The sequence below is a fragment of the Halichoerus grypus genome, chromosome 9 (assembly GCF_964656455.1).
Source record: "Halichoerus grypus chromosome 9, mHalGry1.hap1.1, whole genome shotgun sequence".
NCBI classification, from domain to species: domain Eukaryota; kingdom Metazoa; phylum Chordata; class Mammalia; order Carnivora; family Phocidae; genus Halichoerus; species Halichoerus grypus.
Window position 1 is genome coordinate 140,934,982 of NC_135720.1, and position 22,313 is coordinate 140,957,294.

Genomic DNA, 22,313 nt, shown 5'->3' on the forward strand with positions numbered 1-22,313 from the left:
GGAAATGATTACTCAAGCATATGCTTACATAGCCTACATATAGGATAGTAAGAAAGCCAATGAAGTGTTTAACAATTGTTCTTCACTCTTCTAAAAGGAACCAGATAATTTACCTTTAAAATATACGTTGTCTGCACACGGCTTCTCTTGTCTTAGAAAAAATCTGGTTTTCTCAACATCTCCCCTCATACTTATGACCATGCTAGATTTTTCAGGAATTCTCAAATATTTTGTTCTTTCATTAGTGCTATTAAGTTTATGAGACATGGTCTTGACTTTTGGTCATATTTATGATACAAAGATTAATAAGCACGATACAGGACAAGTTTATGCTTAAACTATGCAGGCCTGGAGAACTATCTCTGATACTCTACAATTTGATCCTAGAACCAGCAGCACCAGGGACCTGGTCTCCAAATTTCAACCATATAGGTTTATCACCTAAGATAACTATGATAATGTGGGCTAAGAAAAATTGCACAGTCCAACAGAGCTTATTCACGGCATAGACTCTAGCACATACAGCCTTCCCATCCACAACGGAGTCACAAGGTTACTAAACAAAAATGATATAAAAAGGAAAAATAAACTATGTTTTGAGACCTTTGCTGGGGTGGGGGTGGGGGAGTAGGAAGTTTCTTAATTTCTCCTCTAATCTGAGCCTAATTTCATGTGGGCCCAAGCTAGGGAGGTCAGTACTCATTTGCAGGCTGACAGTGGGCTATTTGTTTAGTGAAGGCCTAAAGCAAGATAGAGGCTTGGAAAATGAGATTTGGCCAGGTTGCCAGCATTGTCCCCAAAATTGGAATGTGGTTGAGAATCCAAGGAATATGCATATGAATACTCATACTGTACCATGGATTTTCTTTATTTTTTAACCTTTTTTCTTTCCCCACTCCCTTTCTCTCTCTCTGTTTTTTATTTTCTACTTCTCGAACTCTTGGCAGGAGGCTTGGTTTCTCACCATGTGGGCTTCTCGTAGGACTTCTTGAGTGCCCTCAGAGCATGGTAGTGGCTTGTCCCAGAGTGAGTGATCTCAGAGAGAGAGAGATGAAAGCCACACTATCCTTTATGACCCAGGCTTGGAAGTCACCCTCCATGACTCCCACATTGCTTCCACAAGTCAGCTCTATTGGGGTGGGAAGGAAGTGCACATGAATACCCTTGTGTTCAGAGTTGGGGATCACTGGTGCCATCTTGGAGGCTGACTACTATAAATATCTTTTGTGTTGTGTACAAAACATGCGAGGGAACTTATCAAAGACCTCCAGTTCTATCATAGTTAGGATAGACTAGGCCAGAAGTCAACACACTTTTTCTTAAAGAGCAATAGTAACTATTTTCAGCTGGCAGGCTATATGGTCTCTGTTGTAATTAGTCAGTTCAGTGGCAGCATAAACAAGACATAAGCAAATTTGCATGTCTGGGTTCCAATCAAATCTCATCAAAACAGGCAGTTGGCCCATTGGAGGGAGTTTGCTGACCCTGAGCAGCAATAATTTATGCTCTGTGGCTTAAACCACAAAGGTTTATCACTCACACTATTTCCAAAACAGGTCTGCAGGGAGACTGTTCATTATGGACTTTGAGGAATTCAGAATTATGGAATACCACATGCTTCCACAACCACTGAAACAGAAAACAGGAATATGGCAAATCCCTCACGGGCTTTGAAAGCGTCCACCTGAAATGACATCACTCCTACTCTCATTTCTTTGGTCAAAGCAAGTCACGTGGCTACCCTTAACTTCACTGGATCCCAGCAGTATGACCGTTCCATGTGCCCAGAGGAGAGGGAAGCAGATCTATTTGGTGAACAGCAGTGATTACCACCAGAACCATATTCTTTCTTTTTTTCTTTTTTTATTTTTTATTTTTTATTTTTTTTAAAGATTTTATCCACTTATTTGTCAGAGAGAGAGAACACAAGCAGGGGGAGAGGCAAGCAGAGGGAGAAGCAGGCTCCCTGCCGAGCAAGGAGCGCGATGTGGGACTCGATCCCAGGACCCTGGGATCATGACCTGAGCCGAAGGCAGCTGCTTAACCGACTGAGCCACCCAGGCGTCCCTCTTTCTTTTTTTTAAAGATTTATTTTTTGAGAGAGAGATTGAGTTCACAGCTTGGGGGAGGGGCAGAGGGAGAGGGAGAGAGAAACCCAAGCAGACTCAGTGCTGAGCACGGAGCCCAGAATGGGGCTTGATCCCACAACCCCGAGATCACAACCTGAGCCGAAACCAAGAGCTGGAGTCTCAACCGACTCTACCACCCAGGTGTCCCCAGAAGCATATTATTTCTTACTACTTGTTCTTGTTCCACCACTAGACCTCTTTCCTTTTAACTGAAGATTTTATTTATTTGGCAGAGAGAGAGAGCACAAGTAGGGGGAGCGGCAGAGGCAGAGGGAGAAGCAGTCTTCCTGGGATCATGACCTGAGCCGAAGGCAGATGATTAACCGACTGAGCCAATGAGGCGTCCCTATAAAGTCTATTTTTAAATCACATTTTGCTATTTTGCTTTTCCCAAGCCACTCTCACCTCAATTGCTTCAACTCTGGTGGATCTGTCTATTGCCCTGGCTTTCAGCAGACATTTACACTTTATAACTTACATTTTTTTCCTTAGTGAAGAAAAATCAGCATTTCCTTTGCCTGAAATGGAGCATCCCTAATTCAGCTTTCAATTAAAAGATAAGTGTTTTACTGTTTCCAGCAGAAAAAAATATAAGCTATTATCTACTTTCTTTCTTGCAAATAGCGGGGAAGTTAACCAATTACAAATACTTATTGAATATCTATTATATATGCATACTGTGCTATGTGTTTTGAAAGACAGAGAAAAATAAATTCTTGTCCCCAAAGACTTTTTAATAGTTACCAACATAATAATGAACATTTGAAATAAGAGTGAGCAATACTGGACTATATAATTAAGAGCTGAATTGTGAACAATAGGCATTGAGTTGAATAATAGTATAAGATAAAAGGGAGGCCAATGAAAGATGAATTAAATAGATGGGATTCATGCAGGAATACGCTCAAGTTCGCTTCAAAAGTTGGGAAGAATTTCACTAGGTTAAGGTGGGAGAAAAGGGAAGAGAAGAAGGAAGTTTCTGAAAAAAGGAACACAATAACCGAGGGCACTGAAGGTGGATGCGAGTCTGGCATATCCATGAGAGAGTAAAGATATCAACCCAAATCCAATGAAAGATGCCCATTTAGAAAGAGCAGGAAATAATTTAGTAAAGATAGAATGAAGCTTTAGTTCTAAATGGCAGCCACTTGTCTCCCCCCTACTTCCAATACACAATTAAAAAGAACAGTAAATCATTTTTTTAAATGAATAAAGCCATAACAGCTATGAGAAATGAGAAAAGAGCAATCAGCAGACAATAGCTTGTATATAATACCGATGGACTGATGCTGGGGGGGGTGAGTGGTAGCAGCCCAGCAAAGCCCTCCCCTCTCTGGCTCCCCATTTTTCCATTGTAATAGGAAGCCTCCCTGTGTAGCAAGCTCTGCTCATGAACACAGAACTTCCTGCAGCCTCTTCTGCTTTCTGGGTAATTCGTGAGCAGGAAAACAGTTCCATATGCAATAGTACAGGAAACACATCTAAAAAAAATCAGCTTATTTTCTCTTTTTTAAATATAAAAAACACCCCCCCCATCACTGGGCACGGGAGGGAAATCAGTTACATAAAAAAAACCAAAAACAAACAAACAAACAAACAAAACCAGAAGAAGCAAAAGTAAAGGCTGACCTCACAAGGACCAATCTGGGTAACAGAAAAATAATTTTCCACACCTCTAGTTAATATTTTTGGAGGTATTCTAGATACAATAAATACCTAAAGTAAAAACAAGATGCCATAAATAAGGAACAATTAGAGAACAAGAAAGAGTACTTGGAAATTAAAAATATGCTTGCCAAACTTTAATTTTTTCTACAAAGGTAGAAATATGACATGAGAGAAAAAGAGAAAGACAAAAAGTAAAGAGAAAATATAAAAGAACTGGAGGTCTGAAACAGGTCCACAACACAACCAATACGTGTTCCAGAAAGAGAGCCCAGAGAAAATGCAAGGATAGAAGTTATTATAGAAATCACTGAAGAAAATCTACCAAAGCTAAGATTGAAAGAGGATACTGAGAGATTAGCAGGATAATATTAGATGTACTAAGGAAAAAAAGAAGATCCAGAGAGCACTGAAAGAGGGAAGAAATCGGTCACCTTCAAGGGAATAATCAGGCTATCTGCAATTATTAGACATCAGAAAACACTAAAAAAATTTTTTAAATGTATTAAAACAACTGGATATCCATATAGAGGAAAAAGAAGAATCCTGAGCCCTACCTCAAACCATACATGTAAACTGAGATGAGTTCCTGACTAAACATAATAACTACAACAAAAAGATGGGAAAAAACACAGGAGAATATATATCTTCATGACTTGGGGGTAGGAAGGACACTGAAAGCAAAAGCTGTAAATGGAAGAATTGATAAATTCATCAATTTTAAAACTTCTGTTCATCAAAAGATATTGTTAAGAAAATGAGTAGTCAAATCACAGATTGAGAAAAAAATATTTCCAAAACATACTTGACAAAGTTCTAAAATCCAGAATATATAAAGAACGCTGCAAGAAAAGAAAAAAAAAAGACCCCTACAATTCAAAAAAGATAATCCATGTTTTTATTTTTTATTTATTTTTAAAGATTTTATTTATTTATATAGAGAGTACATGTGATTGGGGGAGGAGCAGAGGGAGAGGGAGAGGAAGGGGGAAAGAATCCTTAGCAGACTGTGGGGCCATCCAGGTGCCCCAGATAATCCATGTTTTTAAATGAGTGAAAGATTTAATTAGATACTATCTAAAGGAAAATTCACAAATCACACATGAAAAACTGCTCAAAATCATTAGAAATTAGGAATGAAAAACTAAAACCAAAATGAAATACCATTACATAGTCACCAATATGGCTGAAATTGGGAAGACTGACAACAAATGTTGGCAAGGGCTGTGGAGCTCCTGGAACTCTCATACTTTGTTGGCAGGGCTATAAAACAGGAAGACCGTTTTGGCAGAAGATCTGAAGGTCCTCATAAAATGAAACTACTCTATGACTTCACAACTCCACTCCTAGCAATCTGTCCAAGAAAAATGGAAACTATGCCTACCAAAAGATGTGTGCAAGAATGTGTGTAGCAGCTTTATTCATGAAAGCTGGAAACTGGAAACAGTCCCCGTGCATCCATCAGTAGAAAAATGGATAAATGGTGGTACATGCATACAATGGAATGGATAGAGACCACAACACGGATGAGTATCAGAAACATGATGCTGAAGGAAAGAATCCTTACACAAAAGTGTGACTACTGTATGAGTCCATCTACATAATGTCCTAAACAGAGATAGTGAATCCATGATGAAAACAAATCAGAACAATGGTTACCCCTGGTTACCTCTGGTGCAGGGATTTACTGGGAAGGGATAGGAGGGAAGGTGCAATGTTCTGTATCTTGATATGGGTCTGGGTTGCAGTGTCAAAACCCACTGAATGGTACACTTCAAATTTGGCATTTTGCAGTCTAGAAATTTTAGCTCAAATGAAAAAAATTGTAAACAAATATCAAATTCTAGGTAATGATATGCATGCTGACGGGTCTGGGAGTCAAGGGCAGGGTCGTCTGCGACTTATTTTGAAATTCTGGGAAAATAAGATGGATCAATAGATGAACAGAGGGATGGATAAATGGATTTTAATAAAGCAAATATAATGTTAATCATAGAATCTAAGTGATAGATGGGTGTTCAATATAAAATTCTTTCAATTTTTCTGTACTTTCAATTTTTTCATAACGTAGGGATAAAAGAAAACAATGAAATATTACTTTCAACATTTTGGAAGAAAATTATAAACCTAGAATTTTATGTACAGATGAACTGTCAATCAAACTACTGATAAAGTTATTTTAGGCTTTGCAAGAAATCATGAGTTTTTTTGCCTACCCAGAATCACTTAGGACACCATCTCTTCCTCATCCATGGGGTAGGGTCATCCTACCTCTCAACCTTAGGGGTGGGCAGGTGACCCAGGTTTGGCCAATAAGCTCACTTCATGCCCTGGGCCACAGAGATTGTTCAAACACGAGCCAAGCAAGGTCCATTAAGAGACTTCTTTGGGGATTTTACTGGAACTGTCAGTAAAGTAGTTTTAGTTTTGCTGGGATCACAGTCTGTGAAGAAGACATGAGCCTGGAGAGATGCTGGAACCTATCTTTGCCAGCACATGAGGTAAGCTTGCTTGAGCATGAAGCTGGCCTAGAAGGAAACAAATGCAAGCATGCAAAAGAAGAAACAAGGCAGTGATGACACTGTTTGAGCTCCTGGATTCATTGTGGATCATAATTCTCTCGTTCTTTAAATTACAGTGGAGAAAATTATCTATCTATAGATTTTATATAAATTCAAATTAATTAACATATAGTGTATTATTAGTTTCAGGGGTAGAATTTAGTGATTCATCAGTTGTATATAACACCCAGTGCTCATTCCATCACATTCCCTCCTTAATGCCCATCACCCAGTTACCCCAATCCCCTCCCCTACAGCAACCCTAAGTTTGTTTCCTGTGATTAAGAGTCTCTTATGGTTTGCCTCCCTCTCTGTTTTTATGTTATTTTACTTTTCCTTCCCTTCCCCTAGGTTCATCTGTTTTGTTTCTTAAATTCCACATATGAGTGAAATCATATGGTATTTGTCTTTCTCTGACTTATTTCACTCAGCATTATACTCTCTACCTCCATCCAGGTGGTTGCAAATGGCAAGATTTCATTCTTTTTGGTGGCTGAGTAATAGTCCATTGCATGTATATGTGTATATATATATATATATATATATATATATATATATATATAAAATACATCTTCTTTATCCATTCATCAGTAAATGGACACCTGGGCTCTTCCCATATTTTGGCTACTGTGTATTTTTAAAAAATATTTATTTACTTTAGAGAGAGAACAAATATGCATGAGTGGGGGGAGGGGCAGAGGGAGAAAACCTCAAGCGGCCGCCTCACTGAGCACGGAGCCCAATGCGGGGTTGATCCCACTACCCATGAAATCATCACCTGAACCGAAACCAAGAGTCAGATGCCCAACTGACTGAGCCACCCAGGAACCCCCAAATATTAATAATATAGTGAGAAAATCATATTTTCCCCTTGGTCGTGAGTTGAACAGTACCCCCCCCTTAAATTCATGTCCACATGGAACCTCAGAATGTGACATTATTTGGGCATGGGGTCTTTGCAGATATAACTAGTTAAGGATCTGGAGGTGAAGGCATCCTGGATTTAGGGTAGTCTTTCTATGAGGAGGAAAGGACACACACAGTCACAGGGAAGGAGGCCATGTGAAGAGGGAGGCAGAGACTGGGGTATTGAAGCTGCAAGACAAGGAAAGCCAGGACTGCCGGAGCCACCAGAAGCTGGAGAGAAGGAAGGATTCTCCCCAGAGCCCAGAGACACCATAGCCTTGCTGACGCTGTGATTTCAGGCTTCCAGTGTCCAGAACTGTAGGAGAATAAACTTCTGTTGTGCTAAACCACCTGGTCTGTTATCACTAGGAAACAAAAATACCTCTCAATAAGGAAAAAAAAAAATTAGAAACACTAAAAGCAAAATGTCCAAACGTGAAGCAAACTAAAATGTGGCAAGATTTTTGAGCAACTGGTAGAATGAAAGAAAAGAGGATGTGTTTGTACAGATGTTAAGAGCATAGTGTTTTGAACAGTCCAGGGATGGTTAACAACGGATCTTAGGGGGAAAAGTCTACTCCTGGCACAGTATTTGGCTCCACCGTGAACAATATTTATGTAGTCATAACGGAAGGCCTATGTATTGACATCATATTTTCAGAATAAACCCATAAACATAAAGCTCTTAAATACTCTCACACACAGACTGTAAATGTGCTCATCCTTGACAATGTGAAGCTAAAGATCTACCTGATGGAAATTGTTGGTGGAGTGCGTGACTCTTGATCTCAGGGCTGTGAGTTTGAGCCCCATGTTGGCATAGAGTTTACTTTAAAAATAATAATAATGATAATAATAATTAATAAATTATAAAATTACCATCATTTAAAAAACATTCTTTTTTTTTTTTTTTTTTTTTAGGTAGGCTCCATGCCTGGCATGGAGCCCAATGCAGGGCCTGAACTCATGACCCCAAGATCAAGACCCAAACTGAGATCAAGAGTCAGATGCCCAACCAACTGAACCACCCAGGTGCCCCCCAAAAAATTCTTAAACAAAAAAAAGTTGAAAAATGGAAGGAGAAAGAGAAACGGAAGAACAAGAGCCCTAGTAATCTCACTTTACTTTGTAAGGAATTAAGAAATACTCTCAAATGTCGGATGGCAAGAAAAAAGCTCAGGACTAAAAATAATTTATAACTATCAAAAATTGGAAGGCAGAATGAGGCGAGATGATATGGGGGCAGTGTTTCTGAGCCTAATTCTTATCTTTCATAAAGAGCAGAATGTCTAAATTGATAAATTAATAAATACATGCAACTTAAAAATACTTGTATAATATTATTATTTAGAATTATGGAGTAACCAGCAAGGCAAGAAAAAAGAGATCTGGTGGAAAGTAATTTCCTCAAGCATATTCTAGATCAAGGAAACTACATTGAAGCCTACATCTGGGCAATGGGCCTGGGGTTAAGGCAGGACTGTTTTTGTTTTTTGTTTTTTGTTTAATATTATCATTTCTATTTTTTATGTACATGAATGGCTTTGATAAAAATGCCAAAAGAGGGGCACCTGGGTGGCTCAGACAGTTAAGTGTCTGACTCTTGATTTTGGCTCAGGTCATGATCTCGGGGGTGTGAGACAGAGCCGTAGAGCCTAAGGTCAGGCTCCGCACTCAGCGGGGAGTCTGCTTGAGATTCTCTGTCTCTCCCTCTCCCTCTGCCCCTCCCCCTGCTCGTGTGCTCTCTCTCTCTAGAATAAATAAATAAACCTTTTTTTAAAAATGCTAAAAGCAAAGATGAGGTGGATCAGATTATAGATGGCTTTACAAGGATTGGGCAGGGAAATTTATACTAGATTTCGACCTGACGATGGCACTGGGACAGGTGGTAAAGACATGGATTTAGCATTTACTAGGGAAAGTCCAGAAGACCCAACGTCTGGGTAGAAGATGACAGAGGTAAAAACAGAGGACAGTAGAGTTTTTTGGCCTGGGGGACTGTAGTGGATGGAATTACCCACCCCCTTCCCCAGGTCTGTGTTAAAGCCCTCCAAATCCAGCACTCCAGATTATGCCCGCATTTGGAGGTAAGGCCCTTAAAGGCATAATTAAGGTCAAATGAGGTCACTGGGGTGGGCTCTAATCCAGTGTGACTGGTGTCCTTCTAAGAGGAGGCAGAGACACCAGCATTGTGTGTGGACACAGTAAGAAGGTGGCCAGTCTGCACACCATGGAGAGGCCTCAGGAGAAACCAAACCTGCCAGCACCTTGATCTTGGACTTCCAGCCCCCAGAACTGTAAGGAAGTAAATTTCTTTTGATTAAGCCACCTTCAATCTCTCTCGTTTCTGTGGGTTTTTGCTACGGAAGCCCTATAAAACTAATACGGAGACGAAGAAAATAGCCATGCCATGACCAAAGGCAGGACGATGGGAAGGAGGAGTGAGTTTGGTAAGACAGATACCTTCAAATTATGGTTCGAGTGAGCTAGCCAAGAGTTTCTGCATGGTAAGCAGTGAGGGGCACATGCCTAAGTGAGCAAGGGGCCCAGGCCTTTCCCGCACAGAGGTAACAGCTGTAGGAAAGATGGGATTTTGGGATTTTGGAGTGAAAGAGCAAAGAGAGCCTGGGGGCCCCGGGGGCTGAGGAATGGGAGTATCCAGCAGGGGGAGGGCATGAGGGGGAGAAGCTGCACAAAGAGAAAGAACAGCAAGCTAGCAGGATGGAAGCCAGGAAGAGAGCATTTGAGGTAGGAGAAATCTTTCTTTTTTTTTTTTAATGCACCAGAGAGGTCAAGAGATTGAGAAACCAGAAAAGAATAATGGGGATTTAGCTAAAAAGAGGTCATTGTTGACCTTTAAGAGAACAGTTTCAGTGTAGCTGTGGGGAAGGAAACCAGATTGCCAAATATGCAGTGGGTTGAGACTATGGACAGAGGGAGGCAAGGAGGATTCAGGAGGTCAGGGAGGCCCCGGGGAGAAACAGCATGGTGGGAGTGACGAGGGACTATCCAAGGACCAGTTGCAGCTAAACGCAGAAGGAACCAAGGAGGTGGGAAACACAGAGAAAGAAGGGAAGTCCTCCAGGGTGGTGTAGGATGGGTGGGAGCAGGAGGAATGAGTTTATTTTAGAAAGGAGGAAGGGTAAGACTGCCAGGGAGCCAGGAGGGAAGAGGCTGCAGAGATTTTGGGAACTAGGCGTCAGGATAATTGCAAGACTGATTAGGAAGTCAATGACTGCGAGGGTCAGGGAGGGCAGAGGGACCTGGGGGAAGGAGAGAAAGTCTGTTAGAGAGATTATGAGTTCAATAGAAGTCAGTAAGAAATCGGTGAGAGGCTCTAAGCAGTCCTAACACCCCGTGACTATCGGAGCTTAAACACTCATAAGAATAAAGAATTCAGGGCTGCCCGGAGCAGTTTACGTAACCTTTGTGTGACCTCAAGAAGCTCCTTCCTGAGTCATTTTCTGTGATTGCACTGCCATTTCCAGTGTTCTGGAATTCCATCCCACAAGCTGAAAGCCATTTATATACTCCGACACCAGGAGGAGTCTCTGCTAGGAAGATTTTTAGTACAAAATCAACTATTCTCTGTTCCAAGTGAAGGATCTAAGTGGTCTGCAAAAGGCAACTGGCTAAAAGCTTTGCAGAGGAATATTCTGCTAAGCAAGATTAACCGAGACCTCTGCGCATGTTGGCCCACAGAAAGAAAGGAACTTTGGAAGTAAAGATACGAGTCACTCGGCAGCTTGGCAGCCGGCACGCACTCAACGGCTCAACGGTGGCCTCCGCACGCAGGGTCCTTGCTTCTGCTCTGCCAGGCCTATGCTGGTGGACTCATGAACTCAAAATGGTTCCCGTGGCTCCCAGCCTCTCAGCTACATTCAAAGGCAGAAAACAGCATAAAAGCCTCTGTCCTCCTGGGGCTCCTCTCATCAGGGCAAGACATGTTATTTCCCAGCCGCCCCGCAGTGGTGTCCCCTCAAATCCACTTGCCATGCAAACAGATCACAGGCCTGGCTCCTCTTAGGTGTAAGGGAGGCTGACAAAAGGCTTGGCTGCTAGTGACTTATCCCAAGGGGTGGGTTTACCCCCCAAACAAAAGCAGGGGGGTAGCTGTAGGGTAGGTAACAGTGTCTGTCAGCAAAGCTAACCCATGCACGTAAACGTTTGGTCTTAATTCTGCATCACATTTTGTATCATGTTTTCTGGGGGTTTTGGTTTTGTTTTTTTATGATTTTTTAAATCTTTCCTTCCAGGGACTCTATTTTCTTGTATGGGTGTGACTATAGTGTATATGGGTGTTTTTCCTAATAAAGTATAAGGAAATACCCATCTGTATTTTTGTTCTAGTTGATACCTTTACAAATATAAATTCATATCTTACATGTAATCCTCTATTTCCTTTTTTTTTAAAGATTTTATTTATTTGAGAGGAAGAGAGAGAGCAAGACAGAAGCGTGATCAGGGGCAGAGGGAGAAGCAGACTCCCCACTGAGCAGGGACCCCGACATGGGGCTTGATCCCAGGACCCTGAGATCATGACCTGAGCCAAAGGCAGACGCTTAACCAACTGAGCCACCCAGGTGCCCCTCCTCTATTTCTTTAGACAGGACGAATGACTCCTTACTATGAGAACTGGTGAAATTAGTTTATTAACACTTCTTCCCTCCTCCTGCTCTTTTTAGTATTTATCTTTACATTTTTAACTCCACTTATTCTATAACACTTGATTTATTAGTTTTAAATGATCTATTATTATCACTGGCTATTAAGAATGATTGAATCAGCACAACTTAAATGACCTTCCTCTTTCTGTCACTTTTCCTCTCCCTACTATTGTTCACTATGTACTTTCTGTCTAGTCAAATGGGAATTGGTAAAAGGCAGTTGGAACTTCCAGTGACGTACAAGGGAGATTTTCTTGCTTGGGAGATTGGTAAGAAGATGGCTTTTCACTTTGATACGGAACTAGATACATGGCCTCGTTGTGAAGGAAGGACCGGCTTCCGGCTCAAGGTTATCCTGCTGAGATGTACAAGTACCGGCATCTTATAATCAGTAGTGTGTGGAACTAAATATTAAGGGAAGTCTAGTAGCAGAGCCTAATATCCAGCATCTCGTACTCAGCATCCATCAAAGGACTTAATCTGTATGAATGTGCAGTTCCCCTCAGGTCTGCGTTAAGCAGGCTCTGCACCCAGGATGGAGCCCAACATGGGGCTTGAACTCACCACCCTGAGATCAAGACCTGAGCTGAGATCAAGAGTCGGATGCTCAACCAGCTGAGCCACCCCGGCGCCCCTGAGGTCTGTGTTTTTAAACACAGACTTTCTTCTGAATGTCATTAGTAGTTTGGGACCTAAGGCTGTCCAACCCAGAAAGCCGTGTAAAATGGGATAGTCCCCTTTGCCCTAAGATTACATCTTGGGTTTGGTGTCACCCTGCTTGTTCATGCAGCTTCTGCAAACTTTGACCTTCTAGACTCTGCCTAGACCACTCATACCTCATGTCTCCTGTTCCTGAGTTGACTTCCTAACATGGGATCTTCTTTCCAGCACATCACCAGGACCTGCCTAGCCTCTTTGGCCACATATTAGCTCTTCTGGTACTTGACATCTTACCTTCCAGGCTGTTCGTGTCCACCAGGCCCCTCCTGGCTAGCCACACTCTCAGTCCCCTCCTCACTAGACCGAGCCTGCCCCATTGCCGCTTCAATCCCATAGTGGCACTTAGCTGGAAAGCCAAAAAATGAGAACACTGCTCTGAAAACCCAGGAGGAGGAGTGTGCATGGGGGGAGTTGTCTACAACCGACTGACGAACTTTTTCTGGAAAGGCTCGGAGAGTAAACAGTTGAGACTCTGCAGGCCGCGCACCCAGAACCACTCAGCTCTGCCTTTGCAGGAGGAAAGCACCCATCCCGCTAGGGTGGATTCCAATAAAACTTCATCTACAGATGCTGAAGTTTGAATGTCATTGCATGCGTCATGAAATAGTCTTTTGGTCTTTTTTTCTTTCATTATTTAAAAATGTAAAAAAAAATGTAAAAACCATTCTTAACTCGTGGACTGTTTAAAAAAAAAAAAAAAAAGACTACAGGCCAGATGTGGCCTGTGGGCTATTCTTCGCCACTGTCTGGTCTCTGAGACTGAATGTCAAACACTGAGCTGGGACCCGTGTGAATTCTAATGCAAGCAGGTTCTGTGGTTCTGTCTATTTAATGAGAAGGCATGTGATATCCTCAATGAGTGCTACAGAATTATTTATTGAAGGAGTCCTGTATCTCAATGGGATCTTACCATCGCCCTAAGTTCAGGAATATCTAAATACCAGAAAGTGGAAAAAGAAGGAACACGTGGACATCCGATCCCCCACAGTTCTTTGTTTTTCTTCCAAATTAACCAGAAATGCAGGAGAAACTGGCAGATAACAGCCTTGTTTTGTTCAAATGGCCTCATCTAGCTTATTTTAGCCTCAAGAAAGACAGCATTTCTGGCGTCCTAAGTACCCAAAATATTAGAAAACTGTTCTTAGTCTGATTGTGTTTGATTGGCTCCTTGTTAGTTTAGAATCAACAACCTGAGCTGAATATTTTAACATGGATTTTACTTGGAAAATGTCAAATCTTTAATTAACAAGCTTTTTTAAGGTATAATTTTCATGATTATAGTAATCACCAGAATAATACTGAGCAGCTCATTATCCATACATCCATTGTTTTACTCAACATCATAGGTTAGGCTTTTTTTTTTTTTTAAATAAACTTATTTTAGAACACTTTTATGTTTACAAAAAGTCAAAAAGATAACAGAATTCCCATATAATTCTCATGCACTTTCCCCCAGTGTTAACATTTCACATTACTGTAATATGGCTGTTTTATTGTTTTACTCAGCTGTTTTACTTCTGTTAAATCTGTATTGGCCACAGTTTTACCATATTTGGGAAATAATAGAAAATTAAAAAGGAAACTATCCTGCTTTTTAAGCTAGTTCCTTTTTTTAAACTTGTCCTTTCCAATAATAAACACATATGGCTTATTAAGGGTCATCTTATATGCTAGTTTATTTTCTGCATTTTGTTGATTTAAACATCCAAATTTCTTTTTTTTTTTTTTAAAGGAATGTATTTCTTTTTTTTGTTTGTTTGTTTTTTAAGATTTTATTTATTTGACAGAGAGGCACAGCAAGAGAGGGAACACAAGCAGGGGGAATGGAAGAGGGAGAAGCAGGCTTCCCGCAGAGCAGGGAGCCCGATGCGGGGCTCGATCCCAGGACCCTGGGATCATGACCTGAGCCGAAGGCAGACGATTAACGACTGAGCCACCCAGGCGCCCCTAAACATCCAAATTTCTTACTCCACTTAAAAAAAATAAAATAAAACAACCCCACTCAAGGACTCAGCTAGCCTCCTCTCTTGTTCCTTATCTGATACATCAGCGCCGCATACTGCTCTCTCCCTTTCTCACTCTCAAGGTCCACCTCACCTCTGTCCAGGCTTACTTCTCAGCGCAACTGAAAGCATAACTCCTCAACAGCAAAGAATTTCTGAAGGGAACATTCACCTCTCATTCAGGTAACAGAGGGAGTTAGTTGAACAAGCTTTTCCCTTTTGATGCTAAGAGGATTAGATGTAGTCCTTTCAAGCGAAACACATTCATTAGCTCTGTGAAGCATTAAGACCAGAAATCCATGTGTACTGAGTGTATTTAACCTGTTAATGGGGGTTTGTAACCGTCAACTTTAAATTATCTGAGGGGGTGGGGGGGGAGACAGAATTTTATCATGGACAAATGACATCCCGCAACTTTATAATTGAGAAAGATGATATTTATTCTGCTTTAATCTCCACCAAATCTTTCCCCTACGCCTCTAACATTGCAAAATTGTTTTTGCTTTTTACCTGCATTCCTTCCTCTGAATAGTTCCGGGTATAGTTTCTCAGTAAACATGCAAAGGCCAGAAGACATAGGACTGGAAGGTCAAAAGGAAGGAGCAGTGACTAAGCAGTTCATTCTTAGCCAGACATTCTCATGGGTTCTCCCACAGGAAATAATTTCTCTCCATCTTCTGGTGCCTGATAGGCCTTTCATAGAAGACAAAACGTCCTGGTTCTTAATTTGAGATAAAGGATGGAGCTGGGGCCGTTTAGAACACCCATGTTCAAGGGCAAAGCAGAAAGGGGAGTTGGTGAAGGGTTCTGAGCAGGGACCCTGAAAAAGCAACAGAAGGAGCCAAGTGTCATGAACACTTTCACATGGTCAGTTAAAAAGAAAAAGTATCTGCAGAGAGATAAACATGGCAAGATGTTGACAGCTGCTGAATCTAGGTGACGGTGATGGGCACACAGGCCTTCATAGTGTTATTCTTTCAATCTTCATGTACACACAAAATTTTTCAAAATAAAGAGGATGTGAGAAATCTGTGGACAGACCATATATGTTTGACATTTTTCTTTTAAAAATACTGGGAGAGGGGCACCTGGGTGGCTCAGTCGGTTCAGCGTCCAACTTGATTTTGGCTCAGGTCATGATCTCAGGGACGTGGGAGCAAGCTCCACACGGAGCTCCTCGCTGGGGTGGAGTCTGCTTAGGATTCTCTGTCTCCCTCTGCCCCTCCCCCCACTCTCTAAATAAATGAATAAATATTGGGAGATATCCAAATATGATGGGAACATAAAATCACCACTGAAAAGTCATGATTAAATGTTCATAGTCATACTTGAGGGAACGCAGATCATAGATCTTTTTTTCCAGTTTCTTTGGCACTTTTTTTGGCAAGAGAAAAAAGTCATAATGTTTTCATGCAATACATACTTGGTTCTTTAAATAACAACTGTGACAAATAGCAGAAAGAATTAAAGAATGCTACACTTTAATCCATTCGAAACACCAATATTTTGGGTTGTACATAATTAAAGAAATGTCTAAAACACTTTCTGAATCACTGTAGTAGCCCGTACAGAGAGGCAGGCCTTCGGTGGGCAGGGGAATGCAGAGTCACAGAACTCCTCAATGTTACACAACTTCTATGTCGTACCTTGACTTAAATCCAAGAGCAAAAATTAACACTTTCCTCTATTTTTGGTGAACAACGCATGTAACCTTAAATATGCTTTCCCTCTGGATTCTACCTAGGAATAGTCTAAATTTTTTTTTTTTTAGCCTTTCTAATTTTTTATCTAAGAGAAGGCAGGCTTGGCACTTTTATACTTACATCATCAATGTTAATATTTCTTGGGATTGCAGGAAGATTCATATTTTTTTTAAAGATTTTATTTATTTGACAGAGAGAGACATAGCGAGAGAGGGAACACAAGCAGGGCGGGTGGGAGAGGGAGAAGCAGGCTTCCCGCTGAGCAGGGATCCCAATGCGGGGCTCGATCCCAGGACCCCGGGACCATGACCTGAGCCGAAGGCAGACGCTTAACCGACTGAGCCACCCAGGTGCCCCAAGCTTCATACTCTTTACAGCTGATCCAGCACGGGCTGGTGCTCCTGCAATGTCAGCCTCAGATTTCTGCAGGGTATTTTGTGCATGTTACAATGCACGTAACAATCTCACTCATGTCGGTCTCCAATATCGTTCCCCCAGCACCATTTCTGCAAAATACTGTCAACCTTGTCTACAGGGAGAATTAAATCCAGTTCAGACATTGTCAAAAATACTTGTCAAATGTTTCTAAGAAGACATGGATTAGATCTAAGATACCAGCTTCACTCTCTAAAGAATCCACGTGGAAGACAAAATATAATGCTGTGGGTAATGTCCATGAGTCCATTTGTTGTCAGATCCTCCAATTAATGACCCTCCTTCTAGGAGGATTACAAACATTTTCATCTTTCTTGGGTACCAAATGGAAAGTCTCCCTGATGGTTTGCTGCTGTGGGTCTTCACAGTCGGGCAGGTGGTATGTGGAGCGCCACTACTTTCCATGGTTGTTGAAAATGAGGGTCACCCTGATCACCGCTGGGTGGGGAAGGGCTGACCTGGCGGGTGCTGAGGGCCAGGCTGGGGCAGGAGAGAACTCCCCCCCCTCCCCGGCGCATCTTGCTACCCATCCTCTCCCTACTTGAATTTTTTAGTTGTCCTCTTGTTTGTGGTTGCCATTGGTTTTGTTTGTTTACTTATTTTGGAAATTTTCGAAGAAACATGCCAGCAGACATAAAGAATGGGTATAGAAGGGAAAAGAATGGGTACCATGAAACATCGCCTACCCCTCATCCACTTTCAGCAATTACCAGCATTTCCCAGGCTTGTTCCATGTGTTCCCTACACTGTTTTTTCTTCCTCTGGAGCATTTTAAAGTAAATCTAGATAGACACCATATCATCTCACTTATAATATAGGAATACTTTTTAAAGATAAGGGCTTTTTCTTTTTTCTAAATATGCCAACAGCGTCATCATCACACCTAACAAAATTTATAGTGATTCCTTAATAGCATATATTTTGGAGTAAAGTATTAAGTTTCCAATAATTCTTAATATAATTTTGTTTGAATTTTCTTATATTCTTAATTGGCCTTCTAAAGACTGAACTAACATGATACTGAAGAAATAAATATCTATATTTGCTATGGGCTGAATGTTTGCATCCCCCAAAATTCATGTATTGAAACCTAATCCCCAAAGTGCTGGTATTTGGAGGTGTGGCTTTTGGGAGGTGATTAGGTCATGAGGGTGGAGTCCCCATGAATGTGATTAGTGCCCTTATAAAAAAACCTCAGAGGGGCACCTGGCTGGCTCAGTTGGTAGAGCATGTGACTCTTGATCTTGGGGTCATGTTTGAGCCCCATGTTGGGTATAGAACTTACTTTTTTTTCCCTTGATATATGAATACTTTTTTTTTTAAGATCTATTTTATTTTATTTTGAGAGAAAGAGTGAGCCTGAGAACACAAGCAGGGAGAGGGGCAGAGGCAGAGGCAGAAGCAGACTCCCCATTGAGCAGGAAGCCCGCCATGGGACTTGATCCCAGGACCCAGGGATCATGACCTGAGCCAAAGGCAGACGCTTAACGGACCGAGTCCCTTAATACTTTTTTTTGGTAAAGTATTTATTTTTAGTAATCTGCACACCCAACGTAGGGCCCAAACTAATGATGCCAAGATCAAGAGTCACAGGCTCTTCTGACTGAGTCAGCCAGGTGCCCCAGCTTAATTTACAACAATAACCACCACCACCACCACCACCACCACCACCAGGGGCCCCAGAGAGCTCCCTTGCCCCTTCCAACATGTGAGGATGCACACGAATTAGGAAGCAGGTTCTCAGCAGACACCAAATCTGTCTGCACCTTGATCTTGGGGTTCCCACCCTCCAAGTCCATGAGAAATAAATTTCTATCTTTTATAAGCCACCCAGTCTATGGTATTCTGTTACAGCAGTCTGAAGTACAGTAAGACAGTACTCACGCACCGGCCTTTAAGAAACTGAAGCTCATGGGCACCTGGCTGGCTCAGTCCGTAGAGTATGTGACTCTTGATCTCAGGGTTATAAATTCGAGCCCATGCTGGGTGTAGAGATTACTTAAAAAAATATAATCTTTAGGGGCGCCCGGGTGGCACAGTTGGTTGAGTGTCCCACTCTTGGTTTCGGCTCATGTCGTGATCTCAGGGTTGTGGGATTGAGCCCGTGTCAGGCTCGATGCTCAGCACGGAGTCGGCGTGGGATTCTCTCTGCCCCTCCCTGCCCCTCCCGCTTGCGTGTGCTCTTTCTCTCTCTCTCTGTCAAATACATAAATAAATCTTTATACATCATCTCTGAAAAAGAAACTGAAGTTCAACAGGAAGTGTTGTGATAAAAGATAAATAACAGCACTGGTGCTCAGAAAAAAATAAACAAGGGAGAGTTTTAGGTAAAATCTCAAAAAAATATTTGACTTGACAATATTGCCAAAAGTATGGTAAGACAAGTATTGTCATTGCTTATTAGTGGGCATGTAAACTGGTTAGCGTACCAGGCGGATGGCATGTCAAAAGCGTAATTGAAGGCAGTTGGATGAAAGGATTACTCATAGATGTGCTCAGAGCTGAGGGCCCCTACAAGGGTCGGTGAAGCACCAAAGTGGAACAGCTGCAGGAAGTGGTTTGCACGGGCGCTCGCAGAGCCAGGGGAGGGGGCTCTGACTGAAACATGGCAGGAGGGGTAGGGGAGCAAGCCTGGGCTCCTTCCTCCCACCCCCCCCCATCCTGCGCCTGTGTTTCCCACGGGGAACCTCACTGGAAGTCGGTGGGTGAAGACACTGTTGACACGGTGTTACGGAGGTCGGCCTCTGAAGGTACAGAGGAGAGTGGAGAGAGGCAGTGTGTACCTATCTAGGGGGCAAGCAGGTGATCCAACAGGGAGACAAGTTCACACTCTCTACCAGTTCTATTTATTTTTAAAGATTCTATTCATTTATTTGACAGAGAGAGAGCACACAAGAAGGGCGAGTGGGAGATTGAGAAGCAGGCTCCCCACTCAGGCGAGAGCCCGATGTGGCGCTTGATCCCAGGACCCTGGGATCATGACCTGAGCCAAAGGCAGATGCTTAACTGATTGAGTCACCCAGGCGCCCCTATCTACCAGTTTTAAATGAACACCTTTGTATCTAGCAATTTGACTTCCAAGAACTCACCTTACAGAAAATCTCAAATGTAAATCAAGTTGGAAGATGAAAAAAATAGGCTTATTTTGTATTTGTCGAGAGCTTACTGTGTATGAGGGACCAAGCAAGGCATTTTACACTTCATCCTCACAAGAACCCTATGAGTTTGGCACGATTACTACTGCCGTTTCACACTTAAGGAGATTACAGTTCCGTAAAGCTAAGACAGGGCCACAGAGTTAATCAGTGACAATACTGGGACTTACCCGCAGTCAGTCTGACCCCAGTGTCCGAGCTCTAAGGAAATCCACGGCAGCACTGTCTGTAAAAACAAAAGCCTGAGTACGACCCCGAGACGAGGTAAATCGATTATGCTGCATCTACACAATGAAATGCCGCGCAGCTTACGGAAGAATGGAGTAGGTCTACAGATACTGCCCGGGAGAGATACACAGTCCGTGGGCGGAAAGCAAAGGCACAGAACGTTGTGCTCACTCGTACGCAAACATGAAAGGTATGCAAGAAACTGAACAAGGGTTATCTTCTGGTTACCAGAACTCGTAATCAAGGGAGAATTTTCCAGTGTGTACCTTTTAGTCCTGTATTTTCATATATACATTATTTTTCAATAAATATGTGACTTTAATATGTGTTATTTTTCAATAAATATGTGACTGGATAAAAAGTCACACACATCGCAGTGTCCAGAACTGAATAACAGGTAACATTAATAGAACACTAGTCTAGAGGGTTTTTTTTTTAAAGGTTGTATTTATTTATTTGAAAGAGAGCAGAGCGAGAGAGAAAGAGAGAGAGCAAGAGCACGGGGCTGGGCGGGGGGTGGGCGAGGGCAGAGGGAGAGGGACAAGCAGATGCCCCGCTCAGCAAGGAGCCTGATGTGGGCTCGATCCCAGGACCCTGGGATCATGACCTCAGCCGAAGGCAGGAGCTTGACTGAGCCACCCAGGTGCCCCTAGATAATTTATTTTTAACTAATCTCTACACCCAACCTGGGGCTCGAACCCACAACCCAGAGATCAAGAGTTGCATGCTCTACCCACTGAGCCAGCCACGCACTCCAACAAACATCTTTTTTTTTTAAACCTAAACACATCTGTTTACATTTATTCTTGTTAAAGTATCAACCTGTTAGTTTGGAATTGGGATTCCAGCCTGGGGAGATGGTGGTGAATCCATACTGGAGGGTCCACTCTCCCTCCCACCTTGAGGAGACTCTTTAATCCTGAGGAGCACAGCTCCTCAACCAGCACCAACATGGACATTGCTGAGAAAGCTACTACGCTGGGCAGTGGGTGCTGGGCTGTGCTGGGCAGGCCTGGGACACCACCCGGACTGGTGACTCTGATGCATTAATCAATCAACAGTCTGTATGGTTAAAACTGCTGATTCATCTGTCCTCATTTCTTTATCTTGCCCCCAAGGACAACATGCTAGGTTTTTCTCATCGTTTTGCTGGAATCACCGGTTTTATTCCATTGATTTAGCACTATAATTGCACCTCTGTCATCACCTCCTTTTTTTAAGAGAGTCAGGATTGAAGGGACTTGTTTACGGAGCACCGGTGGGCTTCTGTCCCCATGTCATTCTTACAGACGACTCTCTGAACCATTCGTGTAGTGCAGTTTGCTCACAATTTTACCAACAATATAAATTTCAAATTTACTAGTCCCTATTTTGAGAATTAAACTTTCTTTTTTTTTTTTTCCCTCAAAATTTGAGATTTCTTTGCCCAATCTTTCGGTTTCTCCTCATGCGTCCTATGATTTCTCAAAGACTAATCCCAACGACTCAGCATATGGGCCGATTCCTACGTTATCCTGTTTTGTATAGTTCTAGATACTTCAATCCATTTTAAACACCTGCGTTATCATCTGATGCTTACACACTCTTACTGGGCTTCAATTCGTTCCTTTGTTAAAACTTGGCAGATTACTATAAACTTTGCTTTACAAGGAGATGAAGAAAAATCATGGGCTGTTTTCCTGGCTTATTGCTATCTCTTGGCATGTATGCTAATTCCATCAAAGTGGAGAGAATACTGCTCTTCCTGTTTTTAAAGCCAAATATGCTTTTACCAGCCCTTTCCCTCCCAGTGGGGTGGGAGGCCTGGAGAAAGGCTCCCTGTTGTCATCTCCATCCTGTTGTCCTCCTAGAAGAGCAGCTACTAACTGCCCGGACCCAGGTTGGTGGCTGAGATACTCTGCTTGTGGGAGAGGTCACCACAGGGCACTCTTCTACTCCCCCTGGCTGACGTGGTGCCCTCCAGGCAGGTCGGACATTTGTCATTTTTCTCTTCTCTGTTTACATAAAACCTCAGGCAGCGGTCTCAGTTCCTGCTTGGCAGAAAGATTTAGGTCCTGGGCCTAAATTGTGCCCCGGGGCCCCGTGGACCAGAGAGCTACAAAGGCCGTTACAGGAACCTGCATACAAATGAAGGAGAAGTT

At 42.3% G+C, this 22,313-nt stretch overlaps 1 long non-coding RNA gene and 1 pseudogene across 3 annotated transcripts in view; both read right to left on the reverse strand.

Annotated features, from left to right (window-relative positions):
• Window positions 1-22,313, reverse strand: part of LOC118548365 (uncharacterized) — a 46,797-nt gene that overhangs the window by 1,681 nt on the left and 22,803 nt on the right. Inside the window, exons 3-4 of one of the 3 annotated variants that reach the window (XR_013441444.1) lie at window positions 20,115-20,170; window positions 15,067-15,471 (exon numbers count right to left, since the gene is read on the reverse strand). The exons of 1 other annotated variant lie outside the window; for it this stretch is intronic. This is a non-coding gene — a long non-coding RNA (uncharacterized LOC118548365). Of the gene's footprint in view, window positions 1-15,066; window positions 15,472-20,114; window positions 20,171-22,313 lie in introns of those variants that run through there. One more of the 3 variants, XR_013441445.1, reaches the window with a different exon arrangement.
• Window positions 16,436-17,523, reverse strand: LOC118548339 (AP-3 complex subunit sigma-1 pseudogene; annotated as a pseudogene).